Raw genomic sequence first — 19,283 nt, forward strand, 5'->3', positions numbered from 1 at the left:
GATGACGCTCGTAGTGATGATTCTCTCAGACCAATCAGTGATCTACAGTGTTTTTATGTCACATTTTGGTATCAACTCAGTTTGCTTGGAACCCCAACTGAGGTGGTACAAAAAAAGTATCAGGTACTATGTACTGAACCCAGTGGAAAAAGCCCCCAAAAGTAAGCTGACCCGACCCTAACCGTGGGGTACAATGCAATGGAAAAGCGCCATTAATTTGCAGCACTTCGACCTCGGCACGCAGTAATATTGATGGATCGTCTAAGTTGAGGTAAGAACATAGTAAAATATTGGAAAATGGTGGTGTTTTCCTTAAAGGCCCCAATGGAATTTGATGACACTTAAAAAAAATGAAAGCAACTCATTTCAAGCAGTCTTCTAAGGTGGTAAAAAGCTAAATATGTGTTTGGGGTGTCATGTGTGTGGCTCGTCATGTCAAAATATGTGTTCGGTGCATCATGGGAACCTATGTGCATCACGTGTCATGTCAAAAAATGTGCCTGCTGCATATGCGTCGAAAGGGTTCATGACACTCACTTAACACTAAACTCTGATTACACATGAGATTAAGCGAGTATCTCGCAAACCCTTATGAAGCGTCTGTAGCAGGCACGTATTTTGACATGACGATCCACACACATGACGCTGTTTTCACGAGTTTCCCATTCGTGCCTCCTTGGAAAAGAGGTCACGAGCCGCCACTGATTTCAAAGAGTAAATATTTTAAACAGGCATATCGGTGACTGCCACTGAGTTGTCCTTGAATGTCCAATTTTTGTTACCCAAACAGCAGTTGTTAACAAATCAGTGTTGTCAAATCTAAATCAAATTACCCCATCGCTTGCTGACCCACGATCCACACAAACAATTAGCCTCCATAAGGACAGTAGCTTCCCGTCACTGACCCACACCAGACTCAAACCCGATAACACGCACGTACACTCGCACAAGCTGATAATGCACAACCGTGATAAAGGCCCATCAGGCTGAATTGCCCACAGCTGTGGGACCCCTTGTTGCGCTGGCAACGTTACCCCTATCATAGAGAGCGTGCGCCTATCTGACCTGCTAATTTGGAGCATATGTAAGTGCTCTTAAAGTGCCGGGCCTTTTGACATGCCACAAACAGCAGCTGCCACAGCTGCCCTCCAGAAGCTTCATTTAATTCAATTACATCTCTGGGAGATATGCAAACGAGCCCGGGTTCGGAGAGGGTGCAGCCGCCAGGCAGCCAATGAGGCTGGAGGGGATAAGGTTTGGGGGGAGTTGGATAACAGGCACCCATGATAAACCCACTCGGAGCTGATCCACTGGAGTTATTTACCATGATGCTCACAACCACCCCCCCACACACATAACCACATACCCCCCTCCCAAGTGTCAAGGCCCAGGTGGCCTGATACGCAAATGATTGGGTGAGACGGTCTCACCCCTCACCCCCATCAGAAAGTCATAACCACCTTTGCCGTGGTGTGCAGGGGAGGCCTGGCACCTGGAGGGGTGTTTGGACGCGGGGGGGGTTTAATCAGGGTCATGCCGACTCCCATCACACCGATCACTGAGACCCGGCCCCCGGGCAGCCCTGCAATTAATGCAACTTTCAAGAGAAGAAGGGGGAGATAAATATCCACCATCTGGCAATTAGGGTTCACGTAGCTGAACAAGCGATTGCGAGACAATTCGTCATGACACTAGCAAGAAGCAACGCTTGATACTGGCCTGGCGCCCACAAACCAAGCGCTGCGTCTTTCAAACGGGTGTCCTGTGAAAACCGGTGCTCTCGATTCTTCAATAGAGGTTTGATCATGGTTCTTCTGCGTCTTCTTTCGGAGCACATGCGTTTGAGGGCACAGACCCCTCTCCATCTGTTGGCTGCGGTGGAGCGCGGCTGAATGAAGCCCAGATCACGGTGATCAAATTAACTCCCCCTCCTCGCAGGGGCACAAAGGTTGTCAATGTGCTCCGCGTCGCATTTCAGCGCCTCATTGATGTTATGATTACTCATTTAAGCAAACAATGCGTGCCAAGCAGCCCTCTTTGAATGCCCTCTCGTGTGAATAGACAGAGCGGCTTGTTGAAAGATAGTGATTTAATAGGAGAACGGATTCTTTTCAGATAGTTTTTCTTCCCCTCCCCGCGTATTGTGAAACACAAATGGAGGGAGGACAAATACAGTGATTAGCAGGACGATTAATCCCAATTATTTGAGTTGCAAATTCAAGACCTTTGGCGACACCAAACCGTGGAGATCAAGAGCGCCGGGCAGAGTCAAGAACAGGACAAAAACACGAGAGAAGTCGACCGTGAGGTCCGAGAAAATTTAAATATACATTCCATTACAAATCAATGTAAAATGAAGGTATGGTCTGCTTTCCTTCCATTAAGATTTTGATTAATTTTTAACCTCGAAATTGCATTGACATTGAGAAGAATAGTTGTAAATAAAATTACAAATAGCAAAAAAATATTTAATTTAGTTTAATAAAAAAATATATGAATATACATAAATCAATAAATATCAATAAATATCAATAAATAAATAAATAAATAAATAAATAAATATATATATATATATATATATATATATATATATATATATATATATATATATATATATATATATATATATATAAAGTTAAATAAATTAATAAATTAAGTTAAATAATTTCAACCTGTTTTTAAGTTATGCCAACTAGTCAAAAACTTCAAATAACATGTTCAGTTGACTTGCATAACTAATTGAGAAGAATAGATGTAAATAAAATTACAAATAGCAAAAAAATATTTAATTTAGTTTAATTAAAAAATATATGAAAATAAATAAATAAATAAATAAATATATATATATATATATATATATATATATAAAGTTAAATAAATTAATAAATTAAGTTAAATAACTTCAACCTGTTTTTAAGTTATGCCAACTAGTCAAAAACTTCAAATAACATGTTCAGTTGACTTGCATAACTAATTTGAATAAACTTGCATGCAACACTGACACGTTTTTTTACAGTGGTGACGCATATTGAAATTGATTCATTCTCATAAATTCATAATTCACAAAGTTTTTCGTTCTTCTTTTCCATGATCACATATTCTTGTGAAAACACATCAAGTAGCCTTGAAAATAAAACTTGTATCTTCTACGGCCAGCACCTCACCCTTAACCCACGTTCAGGTCGGATCTGTTGACCTCAATCTTGCGTTAATTGCCGACATGCCCTCAGCATCCCTCCATTGTTGTGCTTCCCCATAAAGGGATAATTATACACTTTGAATTATTAAGGATCATTATCAAAACTCGCTCTTAACTTGTTTTGCTCCACTGTACGGTTCCTCTGATCTTCGGCAATCATTACTTATTAAAACACTGGATGGCTTTTCCCTGTTGGAATATGGAGAATCACGGTTTGATGAAGCAGCTATACCGCAAGCCCTTGGATCTCAACTTCACTTAAAAGCCAGGAAAATATTAGGGTTACTTAATGCCATCGCCACCACAAATAAAGAGCAGATTTATAGTTATTGGTTCATTTGGATTCATTACCATAGTGGCAGATTAATTAAACTAGTATTTCAAATTGAATGTGTATTTATCCAAGATGTGTTTGTAGAGTTTGTTCTCCAGGGCACTGGCGACAGTGGTGGCAAAAATCTCTTGGCTGTCGATACGATCTCGTGCGTTTTAAATCATTTACTGTGCCGTCAACCTTCTGGGAGGAAAATTGTCTGCAAAATAGTTTTAACTTGTCAATGCTTGACAAGTCTGATTTCTAATGCATAATTTCTAGCATTTTAAAATGTAAAAGACCTTTGGAGACAGTTTTGGGCCTACTTTGGAACTCTAACTTGTTAAGCTAATTATAATTTAAAGTAGTAAAACATCCAAGCTACTATTTTGAAAACAAGTCCTACACTACAAGCTACTATCAGAAAAGTAGCTGGATACATACAAGCCAATTAATAAGGTAGTATTTTTATAAATACAGCCTGATTTCATGAGAATTAGTACATTTAGAAAATAGTACAAAAGTACAAAAACGTTTGATTATCATTAAAAAGAATGATATTCGAGATTCGCTGCTATCGAACTACCACTATTTTTCCAACACTAAGAAGGCGCGACACAACTCAAACTTTGCTCGAAGTATCACCTGGATCTTTACACATGAACGCAAGCATTAAGAACATTGTTTATGTACACAGAATTTACAAAAAAGAACGTTTTTGAACAACTGACTTTGGCTGTGATGGTGCCGCTTGCCGTCTTTGCCAGACATAAAGAATCGATCTCCGAATGCAAATGAATGAATCTCATATGAGGCTCCTTTTTCAACTGGAAGGTCAATATTGTTTTTCACTTGCGACAGAACAAAAAAATATCCATGCATTTATACCAACTATGCTTTTAGGAGCTATCCATCTTTACTCTCCTCCCTCCATACGTCGCATTCGGAGATCGATTATTTATGTCTGGCAAGATGGCAGCGAGCAGACACCAAAAACAACCAAAGTCAGTTGTTCAAAACCTTCTTTTTAGTCAACAATGTGTACACAAACAATGCTCTCAATGTTTGAGTTCATGTGTAGAGACACAGGTGATACTTCAAGCAAAGTATCATGTTGTGTCGAGCCTTCTTAGTGTTGAAAAAAGTGATTTTGATGCTCACAACATATTGAAAGCATAGCTTCTAGTTCTTTTGCGACCACTTCAGGTACTCAAAATGGCTGAAGACAAGTTTGAGATGTGAGTGACGTCAGCTGATATTCATGAATAATAAATACACACACATGTATATTTTAAGAAAAAATATTTCTATTATAAATGTTTATATTTAATATAATAGAAATTATATATAAATATAAACATTTATATACAAATGCAAATATTTGTTAAATATAAACGCATGTGTGCGTGTGTTTTATAAATAATTATTATACACAGTACACACACACACACACACACACACACACACACACACACACACATTTATGTAAACCAGGGGTCTCCAACCTTTTTGTGATCAACATTTTTTGTTTTACTTTGATTTGATTTATTGTTTAAATGTTAACATACATAAAAGAAGCCAAGCTAATATAAAAAATATGTAATAAATAAATATTAAAAAAATAAATAGAATGTGCTTTGTAGGGGTGGCACGGTCCATGAAAAAAATCCGAACCGTTCGGTTCGCTTGTCTCGGTTCGGAGCGCGTGTGTACCGCACGGTTCAACGGTTCGATGGCATGCGCAATGTAGTCTCATGCCCTGTATGTGACCTCAGATAGCGTGTTTCCCTTTCGCGCGAAAGAAGAGGTGACTGGTTTGGAGTATAAGTACTGCAGGTTATGTTACGTGTAGAAATGGCAAGTGGGAGAGAAAAGGAAGTCTGCCCGCAGTTGGAGGATGCGCCAGCGTCGTATAAGTTTGGTGTGTGGAAACATATTTTTATTTCATGTTACCTATGATGACAGCGGAAATAAAACAATAGATAGAACTGCAGTCTATGGGTTGAATATGCTCCAACAGCCACAGGAGATCGCCTTCTCTCCGACCATTTATCTGAGGTACTGAACACTGTTTTACGTCTTCAGCGCTATTTTTAGCCTTTCATTGATAAAATTAAGCGGCTGATTTCCGCGTAGTTTCATTTTGCTAGCGTGTGAAAGTTGCGCGATCTTATTTCAGAAATTGCCCCTCAAAGTAATCAGAAGTGGTCAAAAGTGGACAAAAGAGACTTAAAGAGATTTTAATATTACAGGTGCAAAGGTTATGTTTCTCTCTCGTCCACATAAACTCTCAGTATTAAAGCAGCCTCTCAGTGATAAACCTAAGAGCTACACTGAAGTTGGCATTTTAATAAATGCAAGTTATCTTTGTGTGCTAAAAATGCACATAAAGTTTATGTAGATGGCAATACACATTCTCTTTTTTGCCAATTAAATGAAAAGCATGTTGAAATCATCAATGTCTTCCCTCTTGCTCTATCAAAATCTCATCTGGCTTTCCTCAGAGATGGTCCCAATAATGTGCTTAAAGTCAAATTCAGTTTGTGCATGATTACATGATATAACTTTTTTTAATACTGTATCCTAAATTATGGATAATTAATACATTAATAAGATAATACATTTCTGGCGTGTGAAAAATTTAAAGAAAAAATAACAACAAGAACCGTACTGAACCGTGAACCGTGACCATAGAACCGTGATACGAACCGAACCGAGGGTTTTGTGAACCGTGCCACCCCTAGTGCTTTGGCGGGCAACTCACAGACTCTTTGCAGGCAACCTTGGAGATCACTGATGTAAACCAAAACTTTTATTCTGCAAACAGGCAGCCCTACTCCCTACATTTTCCCATTATTGAATTATAATATTTCAATAAAACTGAGAATTCTTGTATGTTTTTTTTTACATGTGGGCTATTTCAGTGAATATATCTGGACCATATGCTGTAAAAGACAACTGGACCTAAATTTAGAAACACTGAAAACACAGTTTGTATACAGAGAAATCTGCTAGCATTAAAACCTGGAGAGAGTCTATTTATGGCTCTACTTGTGAGTTCAAGCACTGAGAATAACACATGGTTATGAAAGGCCACAGCCAGAGTGGTTATATATCACGTGTCCAAAAACATTAACATACCTCCTGAAGAGACTTCATAAAAGCTCAGAATATAAAAACAGGCAGATGTTTATTTACAAGTCAGCACACAGGGTCAATGTTAGGTCGGTTAGCTGTAATAGTGCGCCCCTGCTGGTAGATGCCATAATTACATGTTGGTTTAAAATAGCCATGACTTATGTAGAAATAAAACTTGTTTTTTTTCTTTTGTAGTTTTTGTGTTATTTCTCAGATGTTGCTCTTGTATTTAAGTATCAGCTTTATCCCAGATGTTTCTCTTAAAATTACTGCTGATGAGAAACAAATACATTTGATGAAAAATTTTAAAGTTCATATTGAAATCTTCAGTAATATTGACTTTTGATTGAAGACTTGGCACATCTGTTTGTGACATTGTGGAGATCTCTTTTGAAACTCTAAAGGAGATATTTGTAAGATCCTTTTCTCAGGATCTAGAGACACATAAGACATAAGGCAGCCCGTCGATGAATTGCAAATTAAGTTACTTCCATATTGCTTCATCAGAGATATCGGACGGTTGCTCATCGGCAAAGATGGCAAAATCTGAATAGCATATAAAAATACCAATGGTGAGCCTTATCTGGGGTGTAATTATGGCCTAAGACTACTTATCAAAAAAAATGTCTCATTGAGTTTGACAAAAACCTTAATTTCACTCTTTCTGTATGCCAACACCACGTGCGCTATGAGAAACACGTAAGGCATCGAGCCATAAACGTGCTCCTTACTATGGTCACCCAGAAAGCGGCGATATCCTCAGACAACACGTGTTAGTCGCCTCACCTGTAGATCAGCCCTCCCGTCAGACAAATCCAAAAAATACCACTTTGTCCCTTCTGGTTAAGGAGCGGTGCGTGAGTCAGATTAAATAATCATTGGGAGTGGGGTGCGTCTCACCTTGGGCACATATTGTCCCCTGTCAGTGGAACCTTCGGGGACAGAAGGCTGCGCAGCGGGGGTGCGTGGTGGGGAGCGCTCCGCTCTGATGAAACGAAGCTGGCTTAATGAAGGCATGGCCCGTGGCTTCCGCAGCTCTGCCATATGTTTCGCCAAATGCAAATGGCCCCCCAATTCAAACAACTTTTTCATCTTGATCTATGCAAATGTGTTTATAAATACAGGCTTATAAATATGACATTTCTCGTTTTAAAGAGAGAACAGAAAACTTCGACCCCCGACGAAAATGGCCGACGGACGTGGGACGGATTAATGGCGTCCCATGGGATGCGTACGGACTGATAAACGCACAAGCACGTGAACGCAGAACGTGCTTTTAACGTTAACAAGAAAGCGTTTTAGTGAAAAGCAGAAAGTCTTCTGAGGTCCTTAAATTTATCTGTGGCCTATGACTAAAGAGTTTATGTGGCACTATAGGATGCCTATGTATTGTAGATTTCGTTTTTGTGATACTCACTTTTCACAGATGGCTGGTAGAGGTGATCAGACTGTCAGAGGTGACTGCACCTGAGGCTTTGTCTTTGTGCCAACGTCTTTATCAAAATCCTCCTACTCACTGTGCCAGATCTGCATCTAGTGACACCACATAAAAGCCAATCAAACACTTTCAACACAGCTTGCCATCAGGTTTCGCTTAAATTCTGTACAAGAGCATTCAAACTCACTGCATAATAGGTTCCCAAAAAGCTTATGACATCTACATTTGTAAGATATCAGGCGCAATATAAAGTATTAGGAAAATTGTTGGTATTAGGAAATGCTGAGACAACAAATTTAGAAAATAAACTTGAAATTTAAACAGTTTAGTAACACTAACTGCAGTTAGTGAATGCAGGCTAAATATCAAATACTTTTATTTAAATAGTAACTAGCATTTAAAGATTATGTACCTGTTAAAATTTACATGTACATCTTATATAAGATACTAAAATCAAGTTTGTATATTTAAATATTTCATATAGAGTGGTTTCCCGGACAGGGATTATCTTAAGCCAGGACTAGACCTTAGTTTAATTATGAAATGTAACTAGTTTTAACAAACATGTCTTACTTAAATTAAAACATCACTTGTGTCCATTTTGAAGCAAAACAAGGGGCACTGATGTATTTTAAGATATGTCAGTGCAATTTGTTTTCAGTTTGTACAGCTCTTACATTTATTTTAACCTAGGACTAGTCTAATCCCTGTCCGGGACACCGCCCCAAAATGTTTCAAATACATCATTAGCCAAATTTTGTGAAGAATTGGATAGAAGTATTAAGGAAACCGGGGTCAGTTGTCAAACATGGAAACTCCAAAGGTCTCAGTAATTACTCTTTAAGTCAGAAGGTAAAGAAAATTAAAATTTAAAGAATTGCAAACTCATCCGATTATTATTTTGAGAATTGTTTGGGGAGATGTACTTATGGCAAAGTCTTGCAATGTACAATCTTCAGAGTAATGTGCAATGAATGTCCATTGCTTTGATGATATTTGTAGATTTTTGTAAATTTGAATATTTTCTTTATTTATTGTATTGTACTTTTCCACTGTCATTGTTCAGCACCTGTACATCAAAATAACTTCTTCAAACATGTAAACACACAGTACATGGCAGTAAAGTTTTGTATTTATTTATAATTTTACGATACCTGAAGCTTTTTCGATTTCTTTTCATTTTCACTTGAATTGTAATACATAAAGTGGTAAAAGTGTTGTACAAAGCATTTACTATAAATCATACAGTACTGCAGGTAAAAATCAACAATATTTTAATGTATTAAATATATATTAAATACCAGCAAGTAGTAGGCCTACATTGATATTTTCTGTGCTAAATAATATTCACAACAAATATATTTATTAAAAGTATAGTTTTACTTTAGTAGTACTTCAATGCACTTCAAGAAAGTATTCTAAATAGCAGAAAGTAATACTTAAATTAATTTTTAATGTATTAAAATAAATGGTATCTCAAATTAGCACTGTTGAGTTCAATAAGATCTTTGTAAGTTTATCTAAAGACTACACTCTAAAAAAAATCCGTAGAAATTGCAGCTGGGTTGCCGGTAATTTACCGTAGATTTAAATTTATGTTATTTACTGGCAAAATTTTGTTCAAAGTTAAATGAACATTTAACATTTACAAGTCTTTGTCTTTACAGAGTAAAACTAAAAAAACAGCATCAAGCAAAACGTTCTGGGAAACAAAATCTGAAGCAAAAAACAGAAAAAGGTTGATGATGATTTCTGGTTCCCAGAATGCTTTGCATGAGACTGTTATTGCATAGTTTTATTCTGTAAAGATAAAGACTTGTTAATATTTAAAATTTATTTAACTTTGAACAAAATCTTGCAAGTAAATAACATAAATTTAAATCTACGGTAAATTACCGGCAACCCAGCTGCAATAACATTGTAATTTCTACGGATTTTTTTTACAGTGTATTATTTTATGTATTAAAGGTAGGGTAACACATTTTGAAAAATGCTAACGGTAGCCGCCTAGCAATGAAATCCCGATCCCACCCTCAAGTCAAATCGCTCTCCAAAGTCACGCCTCTTTCCAAACACATGAACACGCACAGATCAGACGGTCACATCTCATGTCTCATTCACCAGTGAGAAAACCTTGCAGTAAAAAGTGAATAACACTTCCAAAATAACCAACATAAACAACTGGTTTACATCAGAATTAGTTTAAGCACACGTTCGGTTGTGTAGACGTAGTAACTATATCGTTATGCTAATCCGTAAACGAACACAAATTTCATAAGCAACACAACGTTTCATCAAAGTATAATATCTGAATCCATCTCAATACAAACATATCGCGTACCTACCTTACCAAAATAAACAGTGCAACGACCCTTTCAGACCCTCTGCCTCCTGCAGCTGTTTGCATCTCGCGGTAAAGCAGTAAAGTTACTGATGTTAATTTGAGTTTTTGCTCTTGCTGATCCAGGCAGTTTTTGCTGTTGTTGTTATAAAAGATGCATTTAGTTTTGTTGCTCCTGTGTAGGTTGTCAATTCAGCAGAAAAGTTTGGTGTTCTCGCTGTTTACAGACAGAGCGCACGTGAACGCGCCGATGACGTATGGTATCTGCGTGGACTCGCTGCGCGGTGGGAATTCAAATTACGCTTACGTATGAGGGACATAAAAGGAAACGTCCGTTCGGACCGAAATCTATGATTTGTTGAACATTTTTTGGTCCTACGCCTTTCACAGATGACATAAATTTTTACAAATACATTTAAACAACTTAACACAGTGATTGCTATCAGGATGCGAGGAGACTTTTAACCAGCATAACTAAAAATGTTTCAGGATCAAATCTGTTACCCTACCTTTAAGTACAAAATGAATGTGCATGTGAAAATAGTACATTTACTGAGTGTACTGATTGTATATGGAATATTTTAGTGCACTTTTTCACCTGGGGTGTATTATCTAGGCTACACAACAAAAAACAATCTAAACGTTGTCCATTAGCATGTTCATAGTTTTGGATGTTGGTTTCATCATTTTTTTGTAATAATTAAAATACACAAAAGTTTGTTGCGTAACCATTTACTTTTTTGTTGTTATTTGAAGTTTTTAACTTCATAATTGTATTATTGTTGTTTTAATTAGAAAGCCTATTTAATGACAAGCTCCCATTGTGACAACTTGTCCTACTGCAGGCCTACATTGTCACAACATGCTCTTACCAATGGCTTATTAAACAATGTACACCTTTTCAGATTCGTACTGTACTTTAACCCCCCATTAGAATGTAATATGACATGTTTAATATCTGGTTCAATGGTGCTTGTTAAATGAGTATTAGGCTCGTTGTCTCCAATCACACACACACGGTACCAGAGTCCGATGCGCAGTGTCTGGTGTGGATCTGAGTTATTGTAACCCTGTGAGCTCATTAGCCCGTGTGCACCTCCGTTAATTTGGGGGGGTTATGAACTGGATGCTAATTAATCACGAGCCTGGCAGAAAGCGATGGCCTGGCAGAAAGCGATGGCCTAGCGCGCGGCTGTGAGAGCGCATATCAAACAGGCAGCCGCGCGCCCGCCCGAGTGTTGTTGTTTGCGCGAGAGAGCGCGCTGCAAGTTGCGAAGTGTTATATGCGTAGACCAAAAACGGAGTGAGAAATAAAACACCAACTTCAGCCTGCGATTACTTGCCAGCGTTATCTCGTTTGATATCGCGCGCACATTTCCAGTTTTTTTTAAACATTTGGCCACTATTTGACTTTCAGATAGATTCTGAATTCTGATTAAGGTCATAATATATATAAAATTGTTTAACAGTGAAAATATGTATGCCACAAAACATAAAATTGATCAAATCAGTACTTACAAATGTTTGCCCTGTTACGTTCCCTCCAATATGATGTCACTTCCCGTAGGATGATGTTAACAGACAGGTGAAAAGTGACAGGGGGCAAACGAATTTTTTCTATTTTTGCAATTTTTTTCTATTTGCTTATTACTATTTTTGCGCCATTCTTTAATAAATTACCTAAATTAAATAAATTAAAGCTGCAAAAGTTTATAACACCCAACAGCAAAAAATGCTGTCACACTAAAACACCCCTTAAAAGTTGTGAAATTTAAACCTAATTTTGAGTCCAGTTTATTAGGAAATTATGTGACCATATTTTTTGTATTTCTAAAATGTATTTAAACTTCACATAAATAATCAAAATATTGTTGTTGTTATCGCCATTATTGCTATCATTATTATTATTTACTCAAATGGCTTCTCAACCCGAAGGCCGCAGTCTCCAGAGGTCGTATTTGCAGGCTGCATACGTCATCAACACTGTCTTATTTTGGAATATTAACAATTATAAAGTTGACTGTACTATTCCTAGGTAATCGTAAATTGTTGTAAAGCTTATGACTTACGAATGTAATCCTAAATTAAATAAACCAGGCTTGATGACGTATGCAGGCTGCATATGCGACCTCGAGAGGCTGCAGCCTTCGGATTGAGAAACGGCCTACGACTGACACCTGACAGTACAGTTTTGTCAGTTTGCGAGGGGCTGTCTTTGACACAATGGCGCCATCTAGCGAAATAAATTGGAATCATAGACTCTTGTGTAGTCTGTTATTTGGTCACGCAGCAACAATGGCAACACCTTGATAAGAAAATTTAGTAGTCTATTTATAATTAAAATGACTTATACACAATTGTAATTATATAGTAATTTTTATAAAGAAAATTTAAAACGTTTTTATTGCATACTCGGTTTTTAAACATAAGAAAACGTTGCTTTGAAATAGATTTGGCATTAGAGTAAAGTTGCAGAGTTTAATGAGTTAATTCCAAAGCAAAAAATAAAATATAACATAATAATTTGAGTTTTTAAATGCTGGTTGCACCTTATTTTGTCAATGCTATCAAATCATTGTGAACATTCTGTCAAGTGTTATGTAACTTGCTGTTCACTGTGACACCTGTAGGCCTACATCTTCACCTCAGAGATTTCCCCTGCGTTTTAACAACCTAAACTGGGTGAGCAATTAATTATCATGGGAAGTCACACTAAAGATGTTAACAAGGTTCAACTGGGTGTTCATTTCATAGCCACCGCTGTTCAATTGTTTGAATCTACAATACATATCAATAACTTTGTAAAACAGTAATTGTTAGAGACTAAAAAAATAAATAAAACGTTTCCTGCCAAAAAAAGACTGAGGTTACAACTCGTCACCAGTAGAGGGCAAAGCAGCATTCTGAGGCACCACATTATATTCATGAATATGTTGGTTAAGATAGTTGGTTAAGTCTAACTAAAGCAGTATGTGACATAGTAGGACAAATGCAATCATAAATGTTTTAAATAATGTGGTTGATAAGGCTTCCAAGAGATTCTTTACATTGGAAGATTGAAACGGTATTATAATATTTATAATGTTTATACATCACATTTTTTAAAATGTAGATAGTATGCCATGCAAAGTACAGTACCTTTTCCAGGGAAATACATTTATTTGTGTGATTTATTAAGGGATAATTTAACATTTTGTTTTAAGAACAAACAACAAGCACAGAAAACAAAGCTATTTTACCTACAGTATATTAGGAGATCAGCACTATTGTTTCATGTTTTTTTAAATAGCAATACTAAACACGGTTAAACAATGAAAAGTTAAGAACTGCTTAAGGTAAGAATTAAGCAAGAGTTTACAAAAAAGGTGTGTCTTTAGTTTTCTGTCAATTGACTTAAGGGTTTCATCAGAATAACAATAATCATAAATGTATTATCAATCATTTAATTGCAGGTCTAATGACAGACATATGCGTGCTTTATCAAAAGTACCATTAATAGTATATCCTTAAAAGATTCATTAGAAGTTCAAAGTTAAAGAAATACATGAGGGAGGAGGCTCTGAATATGTGGGTTTAGTTAAACAGCAATGTATTTGACAGTTTAACCAGTTATGTTAAGAGAGTCATGGTATATAGTACTACTGTTATGCTGTAGGGACTCTTCAACTTTAATCCCCAAATGATGTCACATGGCACTGTTAAGACTGCTGATGTTTGCCAACACTTATGCATGGTTTTAAAGCACACAGCACTAATTATAGCCTGAACAAAATTAACATTTATTACAAGAAAACTGTGCAGTGTAAACAGGATACATAAGTCTCCAAAGGGGATTTATAAGAGCTGTGGATATGTGCTCTGAGTTAACTAGACCTTTTTTTTTTAATTATTATTATATACAGTATGTCAAAACAGTTTTACAACTTACATTGTGTAAATCCTTTGGCAACCATAAATATGAATTCAAGGAAAAAATGCTACATAAACATAAGGACAAACATGTGCAAAGACAAATATACATGTGTGTGCTAAATAGTCCTGTTTAATAGTCCAAATATTATAACATTTGTAGAAAAGTATACTTAGTTGGCCTATCTGTTGTATTATTTCTATTAGATTATGTGTAGCTATCTACATCCTCCTAATCCATGGGAACATTACAGTTCATGTATAAAAATATTGTTGTCAGACTTTTAAAATGCAAAAATGTATGGTTGTGTTCCTGCTTGTAAAATCCAGGCTAAATTCTTATACATTGATTTTAATCATTGATTTCACATGGCCTTACTCACTCAGTATTAAATATATTAAGGTTAAAGAATGTTCTTTACAGTATGTTTTTAAGCTTAAGCTGGATTTCACAGGCAGAGTGACATTAAGCAGCTATATGATCCTAAAAACAAATTATTAACATAACCCCCCCCCCCCCCCCCTCTAACCATATCAGAGTATGCAAGTGTGTGCATGTGCGTGGCGCTAATCAACATGTTCACCGCGTGCAACATCCTTACAGGATATGAGTCACTGCTAAATGACCTGTTAACATGACAGGATATTGTAAAACTGCTACAGGATTAGAGCTGCCATCTAAATATGTTGCTTTGCCCTTTTAGGAGGAACATATTTGTGAGTTGTTAGTTACAAATGCATGGTGTAGTCTACTTTATACTTAGATACTAAAATCTTCCTCTGAAGTTATTATTTTTGCAATTTCATTTAGTTACACTAGTAAAGACAGACTGCATACTTAGTTACCAGTGGTGTGTAAAGACCTTACATAATAAACTGTATTGTTTTTATTACCTTAGAATGAGCCATTTTTATCTACATACACTGCGGGTCCACTTCCATGGAAGTCGCCATTTTGTGCAGCCATTTTTCTACAGTAGCCCTAAATGGACAAACTACTCTACAGAGTTAGTTTTTTCATTACTGTATTTTGTCTTAGACAACAACATGTCTGTCCTGTGGCAACTAATGTAGCTTTCTATGGATTTCGGTGAATGGCGGACTGAGCCATTGGTTGCAATTCACAATCTCACTGCTAGATGCCGCTAAAATCTACACACTGCACCTTTAAAGATTTAACACATATGATTTACCTTTAGTTTTATACACTAGATAATTGTGGCCCTCCCTGTATTTGATTTATTTTTTGTTATTTACTTTTTCTACATAAATTCACTCTCTTAATGTAAAGAACATGCTGTGAAAATATAAACTTGATATATTTAATATTGACTGAGTAAGATCATGTCAGCAATTGAAATCTTTGGTAACCTTGTCAGAAATGCAGAAACAAGCCATAACTTTGTTTCATTAGTAACTCTTTGTTAGACACATTTATAATTTCTATTACATTACAACTATTACCATTACTATTGTGGGGCGGTACATTTTCAAAAAGTACACCTTTGCATCTAAAGAGTCAGCTTGATCTTATAATTATTATTTTTTTGGGCCATTTTTGCTTTATTGATAGACAGTAGTTTTTGAGAGACAACAGGAAAGTAGAGGGTGGAGAGAGGGGTATGGGATCGGCAAAGGACCTCAAGCCGGGATTCGAACTCGGATCGCCAGAAGTGCGTTTGCACCATATGTCGGAGCGCTGGCCACTACACCATCGGCTCCGACAAGAGTCAGCTTGATCTTACAAGAATTCGTACATAATTTACAAATTGATGAAATCGTATGATTTCGTACAAAGTTATTCGACCAAAAACGTATGTTTATTATAAAAAAAATGAACGAAACCCCACCCCTACACTCTTAGAAAGAATGTGTTAATTTTTTATGTTTAATTTTAACACATTATGTGTAATTTTGTGTTAAAAGTAAAACAAAATGTCTTGTTTCAATAATAACACATAGATGGGTGGATTCTCGGACAACGCATTAAATGTGTTGTCTCAGAATCAACACTAATGTGTTGTTTTTAACACATTCGTTCTAAGAGTGTACCCCCAACATCACGGTCAAGGCAAATCGTACAAAAATGTACAAATGTGATCACTGTCCTGGGTTATGTCTTTTTATTGTAACAGCTTACAATAAGGTTGTATTTGTTAACATTAGCAAAAGTATTAGTTAACATGAACTTATAATGAACAATACATCTACAGCATTTATTAATCTTTGCAGCATTTCCTATATTATTAAAACGAAAAGTTGTAAATGTTAACTTCTTAATGCACCATCAACTAACATGAATACAACCTAACAAATACAACCTAAAAGATTACCATATTTTTACTTTGCACATGTGTAAATTTTGCCAAGCCTCCTTCAATATGTCTCAAAACTGGTTAATACTCCAAAAGCACAAAAGCAACATGCATACAAATGTTTAATGCATCTGTAATAAAATATTTGCATAGAAGTGTTTAAATCACTTTTGACCACATGTTTTTATGTGAATGTTTTATAGACAGCAAAACATCAACAATATCATTGATAGGATCAATTATGTTGCAGAACTACTGCCTAACTAGTCTAAACATACTTGCATATACAAAGCCCTGATAAACAAAATTGTTCCCATGAGACACTATGAAACCAAATATTCGACTTCCTTTAGTGACATCAGATAAGGAACCAGATAAAAATAAAGACTAAAATAAGTCATGCATGCATTTACAAGACACATAATAATGTCTTCTGCTTAGATGTACACAATCCTTATGTACACCAAATCACATGAACAGGATTTCCTCTCTACTCAGTGTCATATAACTGAGCAAGATTCCTGTTATCCATGTGATTGCTGTTTGTTTTTCACTGAATGAGCTGCCGATAACACAGTGTGTTGTCCAGATCACCTCTGATTTCCTCAGAAGGATGCACCTGTGCCCTGTGGAAGAGCGCTTTTTGCCCGAGCACACAGAAAATCACAACAGGGCCCACGTCATTCGGGTCCCCTGGAGGACTTTGGGATTGTGTTTGCAGACTTATGAACCCGAACGGCTCACAGTTAGAAAAGTGCCAACAGCAGTGTGGTCCTCAGGGCCGATGAAAGATTTCCTAACAGCTGCCGTTTAGAAAGTGACAAAGAAAACATGAAACTGTTATTGCTGCTCTTAAATTCAATGGCCTGGCTGACAGGTAAACATGACGTCCCCTGGCGAGAGTACTGTATAACAAACAAAGCTATAAGACAATGACTGATAAATTACTAATGACTCATGGGAAATATTTAATGATGGTTTTAATAATTACGCAACTGCCTACCTAAAATAACAATTAGATCACTTGTAAATATAGGTTGGCAGTACATATACTATTTTAAATAGTTTTTAGATTCAAATCAAGTGTTATGATGAGCTTTGTACAAATCAACGAGTTTGAGAAAGGGGGGGGGGGGGCATAGAGGAGCAACAATAATGTTTTTTTACTATAAATCATGCATTATTTTTGGCTATAATAGCATACAAAAGGCTCTTTAACCTATGCTGGGTTGTTTTAACCCAACAGGATGTGTCCCTTTTTGCACAAAGCTGGGTTGAAGACAACATTTTTGGGAGTGTATGTCACACTGTGTGACATGATTGAACTACCTAAGGAGTCAATGAGACTTAGGAAAACTATTTTATGAGCATTGTGCTCAAATAAAAGTGGGCAAGCTGACAGAGTTCCTGTATTTCCTGTTGTGAATGAAGGTGACTCACTAGAAAACCTTATCTCACAAGAACAAGTAACACTCTATGGCAGGTAGTCTGTTTTATACAAGACCTAGAAAGTGTTTCTTTCTCATTTCTGGTAACATACATGCTTTAGGAATTGTGTATATATTTGTTTTGTATGTTTATAATGAGTCTTTCTCACCACAGTGTACTGTATCTTACTCACTGGGATTGTATTGTATTGTGGTGTAAAGCTATGAAACAAGAAGTTGCAGCAGTAAAAAAAGTGAATTGAAAAAGCTTGTCTTCAGGTTTAAAGGTTACTGTAAGTGTAGCCAACTATTTAAAGGAAAACACCACCTTTTTTCAGTATTTTACTTTTTTATTACCTCAACTTAGATGAATTAATACATACCTATCTTTAAACAATGCGTGCACTTTATCAGTGTACAGCGTGTCGTGAATGTGTTAGCATTTAGCCTAGCCCCATTCATTCTTTAAGATCCAAACAGGAATGAATTTGGAACCAACAAACACTTCCATCTTTTTCCTATTTAAAGGCTGTTACATGAGTAGTTACACAAGCAAGTATGGTGGCACAGAATAAAACCTGGCGATTTTTTTAAGCGGATAAAAATGAGAACTATATTTTATGTAGAGCACTTAGTTTGCAGTGGCTTCTAAAATCATCCCTGTTTGGATCCTAAGGAATGAATGGGGCTAGGCTAAATGCTAACACATTCATGAGGTGCTGTAGAAAGATTAAGTGCATGCATTTAAAAAACATAGGTATGTATTAATTTGTCTAAGTTGAGGTAAGAACATAGTAAAATATTGAAAAACGGTGGTGTTTTTCTTTAAGGAACAATATGTGTAGCACTTTTTATCTAATGCAGTTTAAATGTTTCATTATACTGTACATGAAAATACATAAATTAATACATGTTTTTAGGAAGGGGGTCCCTCACAAAAAATGCATTATATCTGCATCTGAAATGTTTTCTTGTTAATGAGCTTTAACGTTTAGGTTCAGTGATTTCACTTTAATGCCAATGAAAAGTTTATTACTCAGTAATTGAAATGCCTTTTTTCGAAATTGTCACTTAAGTCATTTTAAAGGGGACAGAGAATGAAAAACCATTTTTACCTGGCCTTTGTTGAATAATGGTAGTCTACCCGCATTCACGAACATACAAAAAGTGCTAGACATGCTAAACATCTCAGTTTAATAGAAA

The 19,283-nt window shown here is 36.4% G+C and overlaps 1 long non-coding RNA gene across 2 annotated transcripts in view; it reads right to left on the bottom strand.

The window, feature by feature from the left end:
- Positions 1–12,003, bottom strand: part of LOC135770378 (uncharacterized) — a 43,053-nt gene extending 31,050 nt beyond the window's left edge. The window contains exons 1-2 of one of the 2 annotated variants that reach the window (XR_010542612.2): positions 11,948–12,003; positions 8,068–8,183 (exon numbers count right to left, since the gene is read on the bottom strand). This is a non-coding gene — a long non-coding RNA (uncharacterized lncRNA). The remainder of the gene's footprint in view (positions 1–8,067; positions 8,184–11,947) is intronic. The other variant, XR_010542613.2, reaches the window with a different exon arrangement.
- Positions 12,004–19,283: the final 7,280 nt, after the last annotated feature.

This window comes from Paramisgurnus dabryanus, chromosome 8 (genome assembly GCF_030506205.2).
Source record: "Paramisgurnus dabryanus chromosome 8, PD_genome_1.1, whole genome shotgun sequence".
In the NCBI taxonomy this organism is placed as follows: Eukaryota; Metazoa; Chordata; class Actinopteri; order Cypriniformes; family Cobitidae; genus Paramisgurnus; species Paramisgurnus dabryanus.